The 20713-nt window shown below is 35.9% G+C and overlaps 1 protein-coding gene across 9 annotated transcripts in view; it reads right to left on the minus strand.

Annotated features, from left to right (window-relative positions):
* Nucleotides 1-20713, minus strand: part of Eip74ef (Ecdysone-induced protein E74) — a 190583-nt gene that overhangs the window by 168326 nt on the left and 1544 nt on the right. For 7 of the 9 annotated variants that reach the window (XM_083050042.1, XM_083050039.1, XM_083050030.1 and 4 more), the window contains exon 2: nt 19233-20044. The gene's annotated coding sequence lies outside the window, so the exon portion shown is untranslated. Of the gene's footprint in view, nt 1-475; nt 1671-19232; nt 20045-20713 lie in introns of those variants that run through there. The other 2 variants (XM_083050032.1, XM_083050031.1) reach the window with 2 other exon arrangements.

Here is a 20713-nt window from a genome sequence, read left to right on the forward strand (position 1 = left end):
ATTATTCTATTTAAATTATATATATACACTAGTAACTCAACAATTTTAATAGAATAATTAAGCATTCAAAAGTATAAAGAATATATAGAGAAGCCGATATACTTTATATATATATTCATAAAGATCCTTAGATTTTATGTTAATAAGATAAACACACATAAAGATTTTTAACGTTTCAAATATGTACTGGATACATTTTTGACTTAAATAGTTTTCTTTTCAATTTTATTTCTATTACTGTTTTTTCTATTGTAAAGAAAAAGACAGTATTGTTAAATTCCTAGAAAAAGAGTACCTTTTTAATCGGTTATAATTAAAATTATCGATATCTGGATATTCTTTTTATTGAAAAATCGACTGCAAAACCTCGTGGAAAAATCTGTCAAAATTAAGATCGCGAAGTTGTGGGACAACACAGCCTGCGTACAGTTACAAAAAAAAGGAAATCGAAACCGCTGAAGAAACTTCCCCTTACCTTATTCTATTTCGCGGAGCTCCAAAGGAAGGAAGCGAAGCACGCGATCGTCTCCGAGGTTTGTTTCACGCACCTGATTTCTTCCGCACTCACACTGTATTCACCGAAATATCTTTTTTTTTTTTCTTTTTCGTTACGAGTCTTTCCACTCTCGCGATAATTTTACTTTTTCGACAAAGAAAGAGGGAAGAATAAGCCGCGATTATTTGTCGGAATAAATTGCGACAACCCACGCGACTTGCATCACACACTCGCACGCGTGTCCCGTTTAGGAAAGATTTTTGTTTTTACGAAAGAAGGGCGACAAAACGTCGAGAAGCTGGCGCGAAAAAATCCTATCTATCAAAACTCACTTCGGCGAAACGGTACGTCACGTGCTTGTAGACAAAACGGTTCGTAAGTCACTAACAACTGATAACTAAAGTTCACTCCGAAGCTCGCAGAGCTATCGTTCGAAAACCGATAATAATCTGATTCGAATTAAATACTATTATATATATTCTTTTTAAGAAGGAAGACAGTTCCAAAAAAAAAAAGAAATTTCCTTCTCACTTTCTTCTCGCAACTTTCGTCTCGTAATGTCAAGCAGTCTCAAGCAAGTTTAACAATAAGATCGCTTAAATTCTATCGCCGATTCAATCACCGTTTCATTCCGCGTATTACGATCCACGTAACAAACGATGAAACTACAAATAGTTTTTCGCACACTTGTCAGACTTGGAAACAACTCCGCACAAAACCTAAACAAACAATTCCTCCGTTCTTGTTGATGTCGAGCGCCCCGCACAAGTGGGGCGCGTAAAAATCCGTCACCTCTTTATTTCATACGTTGGTTTTTTTATTTTCGTAAGGAAAACTTTTCGTGAAAAAGAAACACACTGCGATTTTCGCGCACGAAGAGAGAGAGAGGAGAGACAAGCTTCGACCGGAGAGCGCGCGCGGAACACTGAACGGGACGCGCGAACCTCGGTTTGCCTAGCCTAGCCGCCACTAAACGCCACTATCCTAGGTTAGACACGCTCGCGCGACACACTCTCCCTCTCTCTTTCTCGCGTCCCCGTCCACCTCCGCGCTACGGATTCTGTTTCTCCTTCTTTATCTAGCTTACGCGTTCGTTCGTTCTCGCGCACACGAAAGCCTCGCCGTCTCCGTTACTACTGCGAGACCTCTCTCGCCTTCTCTTACTCCTACCACGTCGCGTCGTACCGTACTCCGTACTGTGCGCACGATCCTGTCAGCGAAAAAGGGGGAGGGTAGGGAGAGGGAATCGTAAGGCCATAGCCACGGCCATCGAGTCGCACGTGTGTGTGTGTGGTATGTACGTGCGTTTTCGTTCGCGATATGACGAGTCGAAAATCACGTATATTCGATTCCCATCACACTTTTCGTCCCGTCAATTATCCGGCACATCTTAATTATTTTAACGAGATTTTTACGCGGATTCAGAATTTCTCATTATAGACTAAATCGGTCACGAGCTTCTCGCGAATACGCTCATATATATGTATGTATAATATTATATATCGCATTGTTGGAAAATTAAAAAAAAAAATGAATGTAAGAAAAATTGCAATATAAAAAAATTAGTACAATTAATTCATTCTTTCTTTAAAATGTACTTTATAATATTTGATGTACACATTCCTGGATATATTATATTTTTCTTTCTTAAGAAAATAAGAAATATAATAATTCTTGCCCGGAGATTTCTTGTTTGCATCGGTGCAAGACTCGGAGATTTTTTTAACTCGAAAAATTCGAATCAACATTGGAGAACAATTTGATAATCCTATTCAAATCCTTTCTAAAGAGTTGTTATAGCTGATAACGATAATTACCTTTTCGTATTAAAATTATTTGCGAAAATAGATTAAAATGTATCAGTTTCTTTATATATTCTTTATATTCTCGAATGCTTAATTATTCTATTTAAATTATATATACATACACTAGTAACTCAAAAATTTTAATAGAATAATTAAGCATTCGAAAGTATAAAAAATAATATATAAAGAAACCGATACACTTTATTTACATATATTCATCTTGATAAAGATTTTTAGATTTTATGTTAATAAGATAAACACACAGAAAGATTTTTAAGATTTCAAATATGTACTGGATAAATTTTTTACTTAAATAGTTTTCTTTTCAATTTTCTTTTCTATTATTGTATTTTCTATTGTAAAGAAAAATAATATATGTTATTAAATATCGAAAAAATGTGAAACTCGATGACACGTTCCTCGATATATTAATATTTATATATATTTTTTTGTATTAAGGGGGGAACCTGGTTTAGGAGGCTGAAAAATACATAATTTTTAGAATTTGTTTTCTCAGCTAAAATAAAATCAAGTAATTCCAAATTTTAGGCACAGTTTATTATACATTTAAATTATGTAAAATTTTTTTAAATAAAACTAATATTTTTTTATAAAAAAATTATTTTACATAATTTAAATGTATAATAAACTGTGCCTAAAATTTGGAATTAATTGGTTTTATTTTAGCTGAGAAAAAAAATTCTAAAAATTATGTATTTTTCAGCCTCCTAAACCAGGTTCCCCCCTTAATATCCTCTAAAAATTGTTTTCGAATTTGTAATGCCGAGAAAGCTACGGCGATAATTCTGGAATATATACTCTATAGAATCGTTAATCTTATCACGACAAAAAAATTCGTAACTTTATATATCGTAATAATGTCGCGATTAACCGTGATTTTTACGAGTCGCTCGTACATTCGCGACGTATATTTGCACGTCGTGGCAACAATGAATGCGCTCGACGAAAGGCCGATATGTCTCTCGAAACGCGATGCGTTTTTCCATCCTAAAAGCGTGCCAGGAAGACGATGGCGAAGTAGACGTGCACGCGTCGCGCATCCTGATGAACGTGTGTGCGTGTTTGCATCAACGTGTGTAAAATAAAACGTGTTCTATATTCCAACGACGATCCGATAACGTGCACGCGACACACGTGTATATCTACGCACGGCGTGACGAAGTTCGCGATCCGACTCGTATGCGACTAATATATAAAAGAACGTGTCCACCATCCCGCCGACACATGTTTTCTGACCATTTAAATGGTCGCTTTTATATTACGGCGACTTTCGATCCGAATGCATAAACGATAATTACGTACGAGTCGCGAATCGGAGATGTTGTCGTTCGCAAGTAGCGTGAATCGAGTCTGAGAAATATGATCGGTTGTGCGTCCCAAATTTATATCGAAAAATATTTTAGAGGGAAAGCTTTCTTTTTCCAAAATTGTGGGAAAAGCGATTTATATGCTTGGAAATGTTTCACAGCTTTGCAAGCAAGTCAAATATTAGACAGTTATATATTTATTTTATAATACACCGAGAGAATTGTTAGAATTTACCCTGAAAATCATGGTAATCGTGGGACAATATGGTAAGGAAAGAATTTTGAGAATTTCTTTGATTAATATTTATCACAATAAAAATAATAATATCTATTACAGTAAAATATAAAATATGTTTGATTAATTTTACTAGTTTAGTAAAATTAATCAAACATGTGTTTTATATTTTATTGTGATAAATATTAATCACAGAGAAATTCTCATAAAATTCTTTCCATACCATATATTATCCCACGATTACCATGATTTTCAGGGTAAATTCTAAGAGAAAATTCTCTCATTGTCAGTGTAGAACAAACATTTTATATGTATGATTTTTATATATGTATATGTTATTTATGCTATAATATATTTTGCGCAAATTTTAATCGTCGAGATTTTTAAGCTATTTCTTCACCATTAGAGCCTCGAGTTAGACGCGCGGCACGTTTTTCTAATTTTCTCGCGAAATATTTCAGAGACGCAACAACAAGAAACTCGTTGCTTCATCTCGTTCTGGAATTAATGGAAAACGCGTTTTCTCGCGTTCTGGCTACGCAGCGCGACGCTATCAACTCGTTATCGCATATCGCTAATAATATGATGCGTCTGTGAACGTTAGATTAAAGAATAATTAATGATCGTTTGTAATCACGCGTGTATGACGTACACGATTCGCCGATTTTTACCGGACTTGATGTCTAAATGCACTTTGCATTAAAGATCAAAATGATATGTAAAGGAAACAAAACGTCGAGACGTTTGCGTTGTTTCGACGTGACAGAAAAATTGTAACGAATATTTAGATGAAAAGAAAAATCATTATCAATCTTTCCTATAACAATCCAGAAAAAAGCTAAATTGTTCATATTACTGTTGCATAGGTAGATCTATATAAAAATCTCTATATTATTAATTAATTAATAGATAAATTTAGAATCCAATGATTAGATTGTTGGTTCAAATTTATATAGAAATGTCAATCTAAATATATAAAATTGTTTGATAACTTTTTTATATAGATATTTTACATCGCAGATTCTTTTTGCAAATTCAGCTATTTTGCTAAATGCTAGTGTACAAGATATACATATATATAAAATAAGAAGATAATACTATATAAAATGCCGAGAAAAATTGGACGTTTTATAAAAAGACTACTTTTACTAATTTTACAAAAAAATGTTCAATACACATACGTATATGTATAAATAAAAATATAAGTATAATTTATAAAACTATTTAATATTCCGTTGCCTATTACGTATCACTCATCACCGTCTAACGTTTGATATGCGACAAACTCTCTCTCTATCTCTCTCTGAATTCTTATCTGCATATTACCACATCATCATCAAGGCAAAGTATCTGTTTAAAAAAAAAAAGTAAATAAATCAATGCCAATCGGCCAACTGACATTCCGATTATCTGTTATCCGCGGCGCGTTGCTCAGCAAAATTATTCTCGATAAATAATTCATTAGACATTAAACAATAATATATTGGTACACATTGATGCAACTCGTTCGTTGCATCTTTCTCTTGCAATAAATTGTATTATTTATTGTCTATGAAGATCCATCGCGTGCAACTTTTCGCAGAATACTACACTGAGAGAATTTTCTCTTGGAATTTACCCTGAAAATCATGGTAATCGTGAAACACGGTATGGAAAGAATTTTATGAGAATTTTTCTGATTAATATTTATCACAATAAAAATAATATCTATCATAATAAAATATAAAACATGTTTGATTAATTTTACTAAACTTCATACTAAAATAAATCAAACATTTTATATTATATCGTAATAGATATTATTATTTTTATGTAAATATTAATTATAGAAATTCTCACCATATTATCCCACGATTATCATGATTTTCAGGGTAAATTCTAAGAGAAAATTCTCTCTGTGTAGGTTCATGCGAAGGGACGGAAGATTTTTAAGGGTTAAAGGGTAAGAGGCACCCAGTGGTGACACTCGACGATTGGGTCGGACAAGCTTCGTTTCTCTCTCTTGTGCTATTAAATGAAACCGCTCACCACGCAGACGTATTAGGTGACCGATGGTGATCGCCGCGAATGGCGGAGCGGATTCGCGAGACTTTCTAACGAAAGTGCAAGTGTTTTCTTTCTTTCTCAATCGGGGGGCCGCCGCGTAACCGTTCTCGTCTCTCGCCGACTTTCGCACGTTTTCCGCGATTTCCCGCCGAGGTCGTCGAACGTTTCCTGCTTTGGCCAAGCTTCAATTATTTTCGCGATCGACCAGGCCGATTATTTTAAAATTTTTCGCACGAGAGAACATTTTCTTTTAATTTTTCTATCTTACGAAGTTTAGGAAAAAAGTTTCGCTGAGGAAGCTTCTTATTTTCAATCGTTAGTCGTTTTGGAGATCGTTGCGGATGAACGCTTCGAATTTTTGCAAAGATGCATGAAGTGAAGCTTCAGGAATGCCGTGTTACGTGTCGACAAAAAGAAAGAAACCTTCTTATGGTCCTTGCGGCTAATACTCGCAGAGGACAAGCGTGCGTGCCCCGCGAGGGGCGTTACGTCCAGTCGATTTAGGAAGTCCCTGATCGGCCTTCGCGGCGATTCGAGGGACCAGAGTCTCTAGGATCCCGAGTCAATACACCGAGAGAGGTGCCCGCGGCACTCAACCAAGGCCCCGGCCGGCTTCACCGTGACATAAATATTCGGGGTCCTCTTTGAGGGGCCCCGACTCTTTCGGCGGTCGAGAGGACTGAACTTGAGACCGCGCGAGAGAAAGGGGGGCTAGGGGGACAGAGAGGGAGAGAGATGTAATCATACCGTGGCAATGGGCGACCCTGAAGCGGCGAATTTGTCGATTCAACCGTCATCTTTGAGAGACGCGAGACGCTTCCTTTCGTCTATTTTTAAGAGCACCGCCAACTTTACGCTTGTCCCAACGCGGCGTATATAATCCGTCACTCCCGTCGATGATGTAATCAATTGAAAAAAACCAGCATTGAGCGATGAAAATTTCAGCCAGCAAAATTTCTTATTCGGTGTGTCATTAAAAATTTTCGAATCCCCAAAATAAATTAATTATGCTAGAAATATCTATTGATTTGCATTAATTAGCTTATTTCTGCGCGTTCCAGAATTTATTTTCGTGATTGAAATTATTATGACTTACGCGGATTATATTTGTATAATCATATCACAAAAAATTAGAATTATTCTGTTTTATCTGTTTTAACTCAATCTTTCACATAATTTAATCTATTGGCAAAATTAAAAATCGATAGAGATATGCATTTGATATATGGATATGAATATCGAAAAAGTTGGAGAGAAAATTTTGCACTATCTCTCTCGGGACAAATGTCCAACGCTCGTTACTAATCATTATACTATGCATTATTTATAAATACTAAAATTTGAATTAATACGGATATAAAACTCGTTAACGATCGCGAGAATGAATGTAATAACGCGACTTTATATTCGGCCGCGTATATACCTGGTCTAATTATATACCTTGGTAATGAAAACTCGAAAAATGAGCTCGAATAAATTCGCTTGTTACGAGATACGCTGTTCAACATCACTTCTCTGAAAAAAAATAATACGACCTTTTTTTTTCACGAAGATGCATGCAATTTAATTCCGTCATTAAATTGGCGGTGCGGTAAATCCGTAAATCATGTCTGTCTATTTCAATATAAAATATCTTGTTGTCTTTCAAAGGCAATATTTTATGCATATCCGATTAAATATTTTGTTGCAAAAGAAGCAGTTGTAAAGTGCAATAAAATTTATTATAAAATTTAACGCTCTTACGCAAGTCTTTTTATAATATTAATAAAATTTTTAAAAATTGTTAAATTATATCCGAAGTAATTGTTTGACATTGTTCAACACATGCGACAATTAAATAGACCAGCTTAAAAATCATCTATAAAATATTAATTATTTATCTGCGTAAAAAAATCTATAAAAAATAATAGTTAAAACTGATCTTCGCAGAGAAGATTCTTAAAGTTCGACCTACTGACCACTTTTTCAAAATTAGCTCCGAGATGCCGAGATTTGCGATGCGACAAAGTTCTTTATCATCCTCTCTATCGATCTCTCTCTCGTCGCGACGACGTGACATTCGGGGTCGACGAATGAAGAATCGCGCGATCTGATGGTGCAGTTTAAACTTGTGTTAAACTTACGATGGCACGCCCGAAACGCATTGTATATATACATTTAAATGCACACGATTGTACTCTGAAGCGTTTTATCGCGCGTCACCCGCGAGCGAGAGACTGACTTTCACTACGACCGCGGTCTCTCTCTCTCCTCTCTCTGCTAAATCTGCCGTAAATTCGGTAACTTCCACGTCTCCTCATGCCCCTGTCCTCCTTCGACTCGACGATTATTTATACGTATCGCGGCCGAAAAAAAAGTAAAAGCGTATACGATTCGTGTGCAAAAAAAAGAAAAATGAATGTGATTACTTGAATCGTTCAACGGAACAATAGCATTATAATATATCGTACTCATTTTTCTTCGATTTCGAAAAATCAAGAGCTCAAAGAAATACGCATTTAATAGATTAAATTTATGTAAGAAAACGTCCAATATAAATTGATTAAATTAATGTAAAAACTATAAGAGACGAATCTCTTTTTTTTTTAATCGTAAAATAGAAGTTCTGTACTGTAAGGAAAAAAATTATGCGTGGTTTTGCAACGATGACGCGCGTGGTGCGTGCTTTTATGTGCGAAACTCGATCGTAATTTCCCTTTTCACCTGGCCAGGTGACAAGATTCTGATGTTATCGAGGAGAAATGTCGCAAACACATATCCGATAATATGTTAATCTTGATGATTATAAACCAATGAAAAGTCGTCGTCGCATTACAAGATACAAAGTCGTAAACGCGATAAGATCGGATAGATTCTACGCACATACATATGTATGTGTCTCACTCATAAATGTATGTGTCTTTACAATAAATTATGATCTATGGAAAAAAATATTAGCCATTTTTATATTTGACAATTGTTGTCAAAAAAAAAAAAAAAAAAAAACATTTAAGAATCCTATAATATTCTTTATCTATATTCAAACAATTTTATTGTAAAAAAACTGTATTCCAATCACGCTCATATTCCAAAAATAATAATTTATTCGAGCTTTTTGCGCGAGTATAAAACAAGCGTGCTGTTAAATGACGAAAGCTTTCCGAGCTTTGCGTGACTTTAATCGATTCTTTAGCGGCGATAGCGAAGGGGTAAGTCATAACGGTTCGACGCTCTCTGGTACGAGAATATCTAAATATAACGTCAAGTGATAAAAATAATAGACTCTACCATGATGTAAAGAGCGTGGTATTAGGTATTATTGCCGTGTACGAGTACGACTAGCGTCTCAATTTTCTCTGTGCTCTGAGAACGAAACAGAAATCCTTTTATATCACCAGTGTCACTTACTTAGTACAAAACTTCATCTCTCTTCACGTACGTCAAATGAATATTTAAGTAAGTAATACGAATTTGTAAAGTTTTTCTTCCAATAGATAAAATGCAATTTTTTATAATCGTAAGACTAATGTTTCTTTTTTCAGATTCATCTTATGTTATTTTAAAACTAACAAAAAGTTTTACAAAATACGAGGCAAAAGAAAATGTATAGACTATAGAAGAGTTCATTCTAATTTAAAGCTCCGGCGTAAAAACTCTGCTAAAGATCCTGACTCTTATTAACGTAATTCGTTTGCGGCGAGACGAAAGTTCCGATCGTAACCGAGCGATCGTAATTTTTTGCTCGTAATTTTAACATTTACGGTCAAGAACATGTTAAAAATATAATTCGTAGAATTATACGCGCGGTGACATTTGACTATAAAAACAAAAAAAATAATTGTTACTTTACAAAGACTTCTTGCACAACAAAATTCATAAGCTATCTCCGCAATAAGCGGTCTCGTATGCATATATTCGTGGAAAAAAATACACGCTGCAAATTTATTGTTATTATTGATTGAATACAAGGTTTGTTTACTTGTAATTTAAATATTGATTTTACGCTTATGTCGACAAAATCCATCGGCAACATGAACTTTGTTGTCCGATCGGTGATGCAAGTGTGTATGTGTAATATATATATAATACATTTTATTATATACAATTTTGTTTGATAATTACAACAGATAGAAATTGTTTAATAGTTTTTAAAACAGTGCCGCAAAATTTTGAGAATATTACTGTGTTCGCTGTGTGATATAAATTATTTTATGCAGAATGACATTTTGTCAGAATCAGAGCATTGATGGAAAATAATAAATTTTTTTCTTTTTGTAAATAAAAATATATTGCTGTGCCACGCTCTTCTTATGATTAAAACGTAAAAAAACAAAAATATATAATATAAAAAATATACAAATAATATTTTTATATTTGTATTTCATGGACGATAAAATGTGATAAAATTTGATTTTTGTAAATTTTACAAAAATAAAGTACACAATATTTAAACACAATCTTCATATTGTTTTTTTTTTTATTTTCTTTTTCACAAATGTAAATGGAACGAATTATATTTAATTTTTCGAGAGAAAAATAAAATTCTACTTTACACTAAAAATATCCGATCTCTTTTCTCTGGCAGAAAAAATGCGTCAAAGTGTTTTCTTTACGTTTCATAATGAAATTTTTAGCAGATTCGCAGCCCATTATGGGAAATGTTTGAATAACGCTCTCGTAAGAGAGGTGCTAAATTGCGTTTCGCTTAAGATGAGCTCTCCTCATCCGCCGAGCACGATTAGCGACGACGATCGATTACATGATCCCGAACAAAGCTTTGGCGCGGATGTCCCATCGAAAGGAAAAGAAGTAGAAAGGACGAAGAGAGAGAGGGAGGAAACGTACTCTCACTTTTCGCCTTCAGAAAGCCGCGTTCTCCTCTTTCGATTTACCGACTTGGCCAGTTTAACGTACGTATAATGGACCAGTGTCAGGCAACGTTTCGGTTAATATAGCGTCGCGACATTTCGGTGAGTCAGAAAAGTGTGTGACAGGGGCCACTGGCCAGTAACCGGGTCAATGTTAAAAGCCGAGACTCTAGTAGCGATTGCCTAACACGCGGCAATGAACACGAAGAAGAGGAGAGGCGGGGAAGGGGAGGAGGAGACAATTTCGGCTCGATGATAATATTATCCGCAGCCTTGTATGCGTAATGTCTCGCGATTTTAAAAGGAAGCCTGATTATAAAACACCTCTTGGGATGGGGGGGGGATCGATCGAATATGTATATGTATATATATGTACGTCCCTCACGTACATGATTAATAGTTACATCCTTGTTGTCACTGACAATGAGAGATAAAATAGGCGAAAAAGAATATGTGTAAATATCAGAAACGTTTTCAGATTTTTTTTACTTTTCACGCTATTATCGAATACTTTCACTGTAAAAAAAGATGCAAATGTATTTTGTTATATTCCTTTCACATTTATTTTTTTACGTTTATAATTTTTCATTGCATGAACTTTTTCGAATTATTCGATTTTTAACTTCTAGCAATATAATAATAATGGCACGACAATTAATTTAATAAATATCGCAAAATCGTTACGAAACAATAATAAACTTATAATATTAGTGCCTAGTTTCGATCAATTTTTCAAACAAATTATAACTTTGATTTGTACTGTTTTATTTATATATAATTGTCACTTATCCCTTTCCCGTTAAAATTTTCATGGATACCGTACTTGAGAACGCTTTATTAAATGTCTGTCGGTTTATTTTTCTCGCGGGACGCATATCTCGTTAAGCGCGAAAGGGTTAAGAGACCGTCGTAGTAGGGCGTGTAGGGAAAAATAAGGAAGTCGGAGGAAGGGGGAAGGGAAACTTTGAATTTCCCCCGCGGCACAACAACAACACTGGTCGGTATCTGCATTCTCTCGTGCTTGCATCGCGAGGCGAGGCGAGCGAGCGAGCATTCGCTCTTAATGTCCGTGCCTGGTGACCCGTGGTGCAAACTAAACTCACCGGAGAAAGTTGCCGGATACTTTCTCGTAGCTCCGCTTGCTCCTTACACGCCGGTCGATGCAATCGTTTATAAAAGGGAACCCCGCATCTCTCTCCGAACCCTGACGTGCTATTCGCGAGCAGCTTTTAATCCGCTAGGCGTTCCCGATCGAAGCGCGATTCGGACACAGCTCCTCGATAGTAATAATTATGAGTAATCCTCGCGCGATCTGACATCCATGATAAATATCCAAACGATATATACGTAGATACATATATACGAAGACACAATAATTATCTCGCGATAAATTCCGATTAAATAGAAGTAAAATCGTTTAACATTAATCCCCGAATTTAATGATTAAAAAATGCAGGTACATCCTACACATATCTGAATATTGAACGGCATGAATTTTCTCTTAGAATTTACCCTGAAAATCATGATAATCGTGAGACAATATGGTATGGAAAGAATTTTATGAGAATTTCTATGATGATTAATATTCATCACAATAAAAATAATAATATCTATTACAATAAAATATAAAATATGTTTGATTAATTTTACTATGCAGTTTAATAAAATTAATCAGACATGTTTTATATTTTATTGTGATATAGATATTATTATTTTTATTGTGATAAATATTAATCAGAAAAATTCTCATAAAATTCTTTCATACCATATTGTCCCACGATTACCATGATTTTCAGGGTAAATTTTAAGAGAAAATTCTCTCAGCGCATAAAAAAATAAAACTATGTATTTTACGAAAGAAAATTGATCCGTTCTCAGGGTACCTGGAGCGCATTCAGCTCTTCGCGGACCAGCGACTTGATTTATTCGTCCGAGGGAACTCTCGCGCTCTCGCGAAGGTAGATAGGTAAGATAGTTAGATACAGCCGGGCACCACACCACACTACGAAAGAGCTCTATGTATAACCGCGCTATTATATGATCTCTCGTGCAGGTTACACACCGGGCGGCTTACTCGTCTACTAGGAAAATCTCAGGGGCCCACCTACGCCCGTTCGTTATCTATTCCTGTTTCGCGCATAGCCCGCGGTCGACCAGTGATAAATCGGAGGTTACACAGTCAGGGAAAAAAGAGGATTCAATCCCGACGTTTAGTCGTAGGTCACACGTTTTGTCTGATATTATCTCCTCCCCCCTCTCATCATTTTCGTCCACTCGTGATATTAATTCGATACTTGTCCTAATAATATGTCTCTATTTTTAAGCACCTTTAATTTTGCACAATTATAAGATTAAAAAAGACTTGTATTGCATTTAGAATAGCCCTTCTTATTTATTCTCTTTTAATTATATTATAGCAGAATTATATTATTTAAAAAACAAAAAGATATTTAATATATGTGAATTGAAGATTTTTTCGATCATTTTATTTGAAGCATTGATATTTTAGAAAAATTGACAAAAATTTATTTTTATGATGCCTAATAAAAATTATATAATTACTAATGCAATGATATAAAATTTTGGAAAAAAATTGAAAGCTATCAAAAGATAGAGGCAAAATTTATACTTGAAGAAAGCTTGTGAAATTCACAAAAAAACCGTCATCAGATATTATACATAGTTAAGGATTAAGCGTCACACAGAGTAGAATACAAGGGGCAGAAAAAATTCACGCTTAAAAAAAATCAAGATTTTCAAAGACGTCTCCGCGAAAAATGCATCCGACTGTGACGTAGCTTTCGTGCAGTAAAACCCGCGTGACGTCACTCATTCGATGACGTGTGGTCAACCGCGGTCAATGCACCAAGCTCGGCGCGTTTCTTCTTGCAGGGCACTATAATGCTCGGTTCACTGGCTACGACGTCGTGTGCGTTCGTTCACGTACATACACGTCGCGGTGCACGTGCGCGCGTTACACCGCAAAATACCGGGTGTCCGTAAGGTTCGCTTTTTGCTCGCATTGAGAAAATTCGCACAATTCGAGAATTTCGCGCGGTCGCTTTTCATCCTACGAGTAATCATCGCGTTGGTTCTCGCGCGATTATTCATCGAGATATACAAAATGATTGTCAAATATATTTTTAAAAAATGAGCTCAATCTTTAATCCTGCAAATTATTAAATTCATATCTGTCAAAAAAAATATTTTCGTTTCTCTTATATGAAAATTATATTATATTGATATCCCTTCTTTTGTGCGTACACGTCTATTTTGTTTATTTATTAACAAATTATTTTTATTGACTTTATGAATTTATCCGATCTTTTCGTATCGGATATATAACAGAACATGATAAATTATATTAAATAATAGAGTAATTGTGTGACGTTAAATGATTTGAAATCCTAAATTTATAGGAAACCTCGAAGACAACATTTATATTCTACACGTCTATTTTGTTTATTTATTAATACATTATTTTTATTGACTTTATGAATTTATCCGATCTTTTCGTATCGGATATATAATAGAACATGATAAATTATATTAAATAATAGAGTAATTGTGTGACGTTAAATGATTTGAAATCCTAAATTTATAGGAAACTTCGAAGACAACATTTATATTCTATCTCAGTGCTAAAGGATTAAATCTGCAATGGAGGAAGTTAGATCTCTCGAGTTTTCTCGGTCAGGACGCTCTTATATCGGGAAAGTTAACCCACGCCCATCGTTTCCACCTACACGATCGTCAGTCGTAGGTTGCAGGTCGACTAGTAGTATAGGTAGCGCGAATTATCAGACAAGAAGTAGAAAAGCCCGCTCACGTAGTCAACTTGTCGTGTGTCCCGGTGACGATGTGCATGGATACGCGTCCTATCGGTGCCGATTGTTTATGCAAAAAGGTCGAGTCGGTTTATGCAAAAGCTAGTCTAGTCGGAGTTACGTGTATGTATGAGTCGCGGAACACAACGCGCTCACGCTAATTGCTAATTTTCTAAAATTGCAGGGTGCACGAGAGACTGCCTCCCGACACGCGGAATAAATAGCTTCGCTACTGTTACTAACGATTCCGCGTTGTAAAGATACAACCAACTAATGTGCTTCGTAAATCAATGAAATGCTTTGTTACTATCAATCTATTTAATTAAAAAAGATTGCGTGGCTTGTAACTGGTCAACGTAAAACGGTATCGTGTTATACGCAGGATCTATATATACGCGCGAGAATCGAAAAATACTCTCTATTTCAATTGAAGAAATATTTTTAAAAATATATGAATAAAAGTATATATTACATAATGTGTGTAAGATAATATGCGTAAATGTGTATTAATTGCATTAAAAACTATCATTTTTTACAAATTTATATATGTGTATAAAAAAACTTAAAATATCTTTTTCATCTAAAATATTAAAACATTTAATTTTGGTACACAGTAGCTAATATTTGTAATAATTTTACAATAATTTTATAATTTATAACTATTTAAATCTTATGAATGTTTTCTTTTCTTTGTAATTTCAAAAAAAAAAACTAGCCACACTGAAAAAAAAGATTATTTAATTCAACTAATATTTAGTTGAATACGTTCAAATAAATCATTTATTTGAAACAAATAAATATTTATTTGCTTTGAAAAGGATTTTCTTATATCAAATAAATATTTGTCATATCAAATCAATATTATTTACTTTCAAATAAATGATTTATTTGAACGTATTCAACTAAATATTAGTTGAATTAAATAATCTTTTTTTTCAGTGCACACACAGTTACGTGAAATATATTCTATGTATATAATAAAATATTATAATAATACACAAATGCATCTCTTTGTCTCTACATTTTTTTTATACATTGAGGACAAGTATAATGGACATTATCATATAATGTCCATCTACATCCAATCCGTCCATAAATATATAAATATGTAAAAATAATATCTCTGAAAGACTCTGGAATTAAATATCGAGTACCAAGAATTTCCGAGAGAAAGTTTCGATAAAAGTGGCTCACTGCATTTAAAAATTTCATTTCGTGCTCGGCTCGTGCAGCTTATGCTTAACAATTTATCCTCGGAAGATCCTTCCGAGATTTCATCACGATGAAAGGAACATATTTTCTATTCTTCAAAAAAAAAAAGCATGGGCGTGCATGCATTTAGAAAACACGTTTGCAATTCCATTAATCGGGGCAGATGCAACTCCGTTGCATAAGTCCGGCAGAAAGAAAGTATTACGGGATATTAGTTCGTAAAAATGCCTACGCACGGGATATTAATTGTAAAATAGAGCAATACACAATATAATAATCTTGCTCTTAGCTATCTAATTTAATAATAATAAATGGCAATAAGTAATAGTCGATAAATCAATCATGATAAAAATATTATATCAATATGACATAGCATATATGATATAATGTCATCTTCTCTAAAATTATCATACATTTTTACATCGTGACACACATATTACATTATGTATGTAACATGATATCATTCGTGTAATAAAAAAAATAAGATTTATACTGTGTCAGCAGAAAAAATATTGCTTATAAGTCTGAGTGGGCTCTAGTTCGTTATAATCATTGTTTTTTTTTTTTTTTTTTCTAAATGAACACGTATATAGGTTCGCGTGTGGAAAGTCGAAAACGAGAGAGGACAGGAGAGAGACAGAGAGTCTCAGACCTGACTTGAGCCATAGGTAGACCGCGGCAACGTGGACGACAAGCGGAGTCGAGTTGAGAGGCGCGGACGGGCGGTCGGTCAGAGACCCCGCAGGGCCGGCGCAAACAGCGAGTACAGCATTACCCACTTGCTCGCTCTCTATCGCGAACCTGGGCCCCGACACACAATGGGCGCGATAATCCTCCCTGTAATAATCGGCGGCGCCTTTCATCCCCGGCATCGGTGGAAAAATTTCGCGCGCTCGCCTCGCCTCCTCTCCTTTTTTTCTCAAAGTAGATCTTTGCCTCTCTTCTGTCCCTCTCTTTCTCTCTCATTCACTTTCTCCCTTTCTTTCTCTCTCGTAGAACGCTCGCAAAACGCGAGAGAATGTTTATTTCGTCGCGTTATTTTCATTCAATGTCTTTGTGAAAAGGGAGGGAAAAAAGGAAGAACGAAAATATGACGCGGATGAGAAAAGAAGCAGCCGATGTCGTAACGTCAGTTGAATGATAAGATGTCAACGTATTTTTCGTTCTTATCGCCGAAATTTTACGTCTCACGTCATACATATATTTTTACCAAGAGATATAGACTTTAATATTGATATAAAAGACCGCAATTCCCCATTGCCTCGAGAAAGGAAATAAAATTTTATGTACTTTTATTTTTTTACGTTTGTATGTGTGTATCACACATCAGTTCGCTAAAATTTGTTTTCAATTGCAGATATTTTATGTCACAATACACAATACATATAAATCCTTCGTGTTATAAACTCACTCATTATAAATAATATGAATCGTGATATAAATATATTTGATATCTTGCTATGATATTTTAAAATATTATTCGACAATGGGCAGCATCAAGAGAGTGACAAGAGAATTGCGAATTATGAGAATTGTTATTTAAAACAAATCAAATTTGTTTCGAAAATCTTTCTCAATCTTCTATCTCGATAAAAAACTTGCTTAGCCTTAAGAAAAATAAAAATTCCCAATACTAAGTCAATTTTGCAACTAACTTATACACGCAAAATTTTTTATTAAAATAGAAGATTGAGTAAGTTTCTCCAAACATAAATTTTCTGTTTAAATAAAAATTCTCATAACATATCATCCTCTTTCTTTTATTTATAATCATTGTAAAATTGACTTAGTATACGAAATTAATTTTTCTTAAAGAAATAAGCAAAACTTTATTAAAATAAAATATTAAGGAAAGTTTTCCAAATAAGTTTAATTTTTTTTTTAATGAAAATTCTCATAATATATCAGCCTTTCTCCCTTATTTATAATCATTATAAAATCGACTTACAATTAGTATTGGAAATTAATTTTTCTTAAGGAGAGAGATAAGCAGAATTCTTTATTAAGATAGAAGATTGAAAAAATATTTCTAAACACACAAATTTAATTTTTTTTTAAATAAAATAATTAACGCGCGGAGAGAAAACAATCACGTATAGTAAAATCCATCCGATGCGAATTTGATGAAACGTAGCGAGAGGCTAGTGATCGCATTATTTATTTCGCGAGACGCGTAACTATAATACGATTTACCAATTTATATGTATATATACGATACAGGATGAGACTACTTTCTCCGTGATAGGCGCGTGCGATGCACACGTGTCTTCCAAGTTATGATTTCCGCGGTGCTCCATAAATACGCGGACATTTCTGTGCATTTAGAGCACTCAGCCATGCGAGCTCGCGGCGATGGACTCGCGGAATCGGCTTTAATTTCGACTCTATCACTTTCTCCGCGCCCTGCGATAAATTCACGCTCGAACGATTAAAACTTCGCCGACGACGTTAAATAAAGCGAATCACTGTAAATCATATGCGAATGTGAAAGAGAAAATCTTAATAAATCACGAAAATCTATAACGATATCGCTCTCGAACGAGTCACTAGATAGATTTCCGAGAACGTGAGCGATAAAGGAAAACTCGAAGATACATCAGGAATATATCGAAACAAGTGAGAAATATCGGATATACAAGTTTCACATTTATGCCGCTATAAATTTAATGCAGCCTGGAAAAAAAGGATGTATCTTTCCAGTTATTTAGAATTTTATATCTCGTATATCGGATTATCGATTAGATGTATACATTATACATTCGTGTTCGGCTGATAAAATCTCTAGACTCCTATATAATTATGTCAGAGAATTGAAATGTACGGTAAGAGCTTCGAATAATCGGTTCGCCGACACGCGAGCAAAACCCGGAGAGATAATAAATATATTTCGCGAGGAGCGATTAAGATCGAAAATTTATCGTAGCACAAAAGAGAACGACTCGCTCTCGAGCGAAAAATCGGGTCGGCGGCGCTTGCTTTTTTTTCCCCCGCGACTTTCGGCCAAAAAACTTTCGACGTTTTACGTCGATCCGGATTCGCGCGGAGGGTCAACGATCTCCCCTCTCCGCCCCGATTTCACCGGTTTCGCCAAAAAGTACGACGACGATCGCCTCGCGGCTTTTCAACTTGTCTCCGTTCAATTCTCTCTTTTTTTTTTTTTTTCAGTTAAAACCGTGAAAAAACCCGTAAGTAAGAGGCGAGAAACCTAATACCGTCTTCCTCCTTCCCCCCTCGCCGCGCCACCTGCGCGATCCAGCTCTCCCGTGGTAATACTATCCACTATTCTCGTCGCACGCGAGAGAGAGAGAGAGAAAAAGAAAAAAAACGGAGAGAGATTACGCCAAGAAATGGCGTGCAATTGGGCGACTCGCGTCCAGTACACATCTCGCCTATATTTATATACATATTAAAGAAAACACACTGAGTTTCGACTCACCGTTCGACGACGTACCCGTGACATCTGAATCCTCCGTTGCTTCCGGGAAAACGATGCCGTGTCGATGATGATGAAGATAACGCCGGGGCAGTCGCGAGATGGACGCCGTCTCTCCCCTTCCACTGTCGCAACTCACTTCAAGTCACCACCTGACAAACGCACCCACACACTTCCTTACTTCTCGCCTTCCTTATCTCCTCGCGCGGGAGGGAAAAACGAGCGAAAGACGCGACTTCGCGATCCGCGGTCACCGACGAGGAAGGCGAGGAAGGTGAAGGGCCGCGCGCGACACTCGCGTGGGTTCGCGATCGCGGAAGATGAAGCGACCGGCAACTTCACGCCGTTGGCCGGTCTAACGTTCCTTCTCGCCGGTTCGTCTCTCGTTTTCCGCGACTCCGTTTTCACCGTTGACGTTTCTCCGCGTCGCCGGCACGTGTATATACGAAAGTCGTCGATCACTCCCTCGAGATACCCGGTTCCCGACGAGGAGAGAGAGTGAGAGAGAGAAGAGTCCGTACGTACGCGGCGTCTCGCGTGACTGTAATCGCGCGTCCGACTGAACGGCCGGAGTACTCCCCGAAGTGCGCCAACTTCTCGCTCCTCTTCCTGCTCGCGTCATCCTTGTCGCGCGCACGCCAGCCAATCGGCGCTCTCCGTCGCCGGTCCGCTCTCGTTTCTCGTACGCCTCGCGCGGCGACTCGCGTCAGTCGTCGTCGCACCGTCAGGAGGCGAGCGTTTGTCTCCATTTCTCTCTTCTCTCGTGCTTTTTTCAGTTTCATGCACGCAATAATGATCGAGAAAAAAATATATTTCTGCAACAAAAAATTAGAACACACAAATTGCATTAGAATACACAATATTGTAAACGTGCTATCGAGTTTATCTTGACACGATATCATACTTAGATATAGGCATATATTTTTCTATCGCTTTAATAAATAATGAATAAATAATAAAATTAATAAAATAAAATAGAAGGAAACAACTATTTTCAATTTCTTTATCGTTGACATGTAAGAATATTAATTAATTTGAATATTTTCATCGAGAGAATATATTAATAGAACGTGGATCGTTTTCAGCAAATTAATTACAATGATAATAATAATAAAATGTATTTAAATGCACACAGAATCATTATCCAAAATATATAAAATAATTAACAAAAGATACAAGATCTCCGATATCTTCCCATCTGAATTCATTATTGAATGCTGCGTTTCGATCTCTTCCTCTCTCTTTCGATCTTTATCTTTCTTTCTCTCTCTATCTCCTCTCTTTCAGGCTTACCGGTTTGTGTTTTTCCCTTTTCACTCGCGCGGCTCGTCTACTTTTTCCTACTTTCTTCAACTCGGACTTACGTAACCGCCGCGCTGGCTGTCTCATCGAAATCAGCAACATTGTTACAAGCCTTCGGCGCAGCTAGTTCCTCGCCTGACTTAAATCCTCTCTCGGTTATCCAATTTGCTTTACGCACTTTC

This window comes from Prenolepis imparis, unplaced genomic scaffold, assembly GCF_030444845.1.
Source record: "Prenolepis imparis isolate NDT839.2.m4 unplaced genomic scaffold, iyPreImpa1.0 SCAF_11, whole genome shotgun sequence".
NCBI classification, from domain to species: domain Eukaryota; kingdom Metazoa; phylum Arthropoda; class Insecta; order Hymenoptera; family Formicidae; genus Prenolepis; species Prenolepis imparis.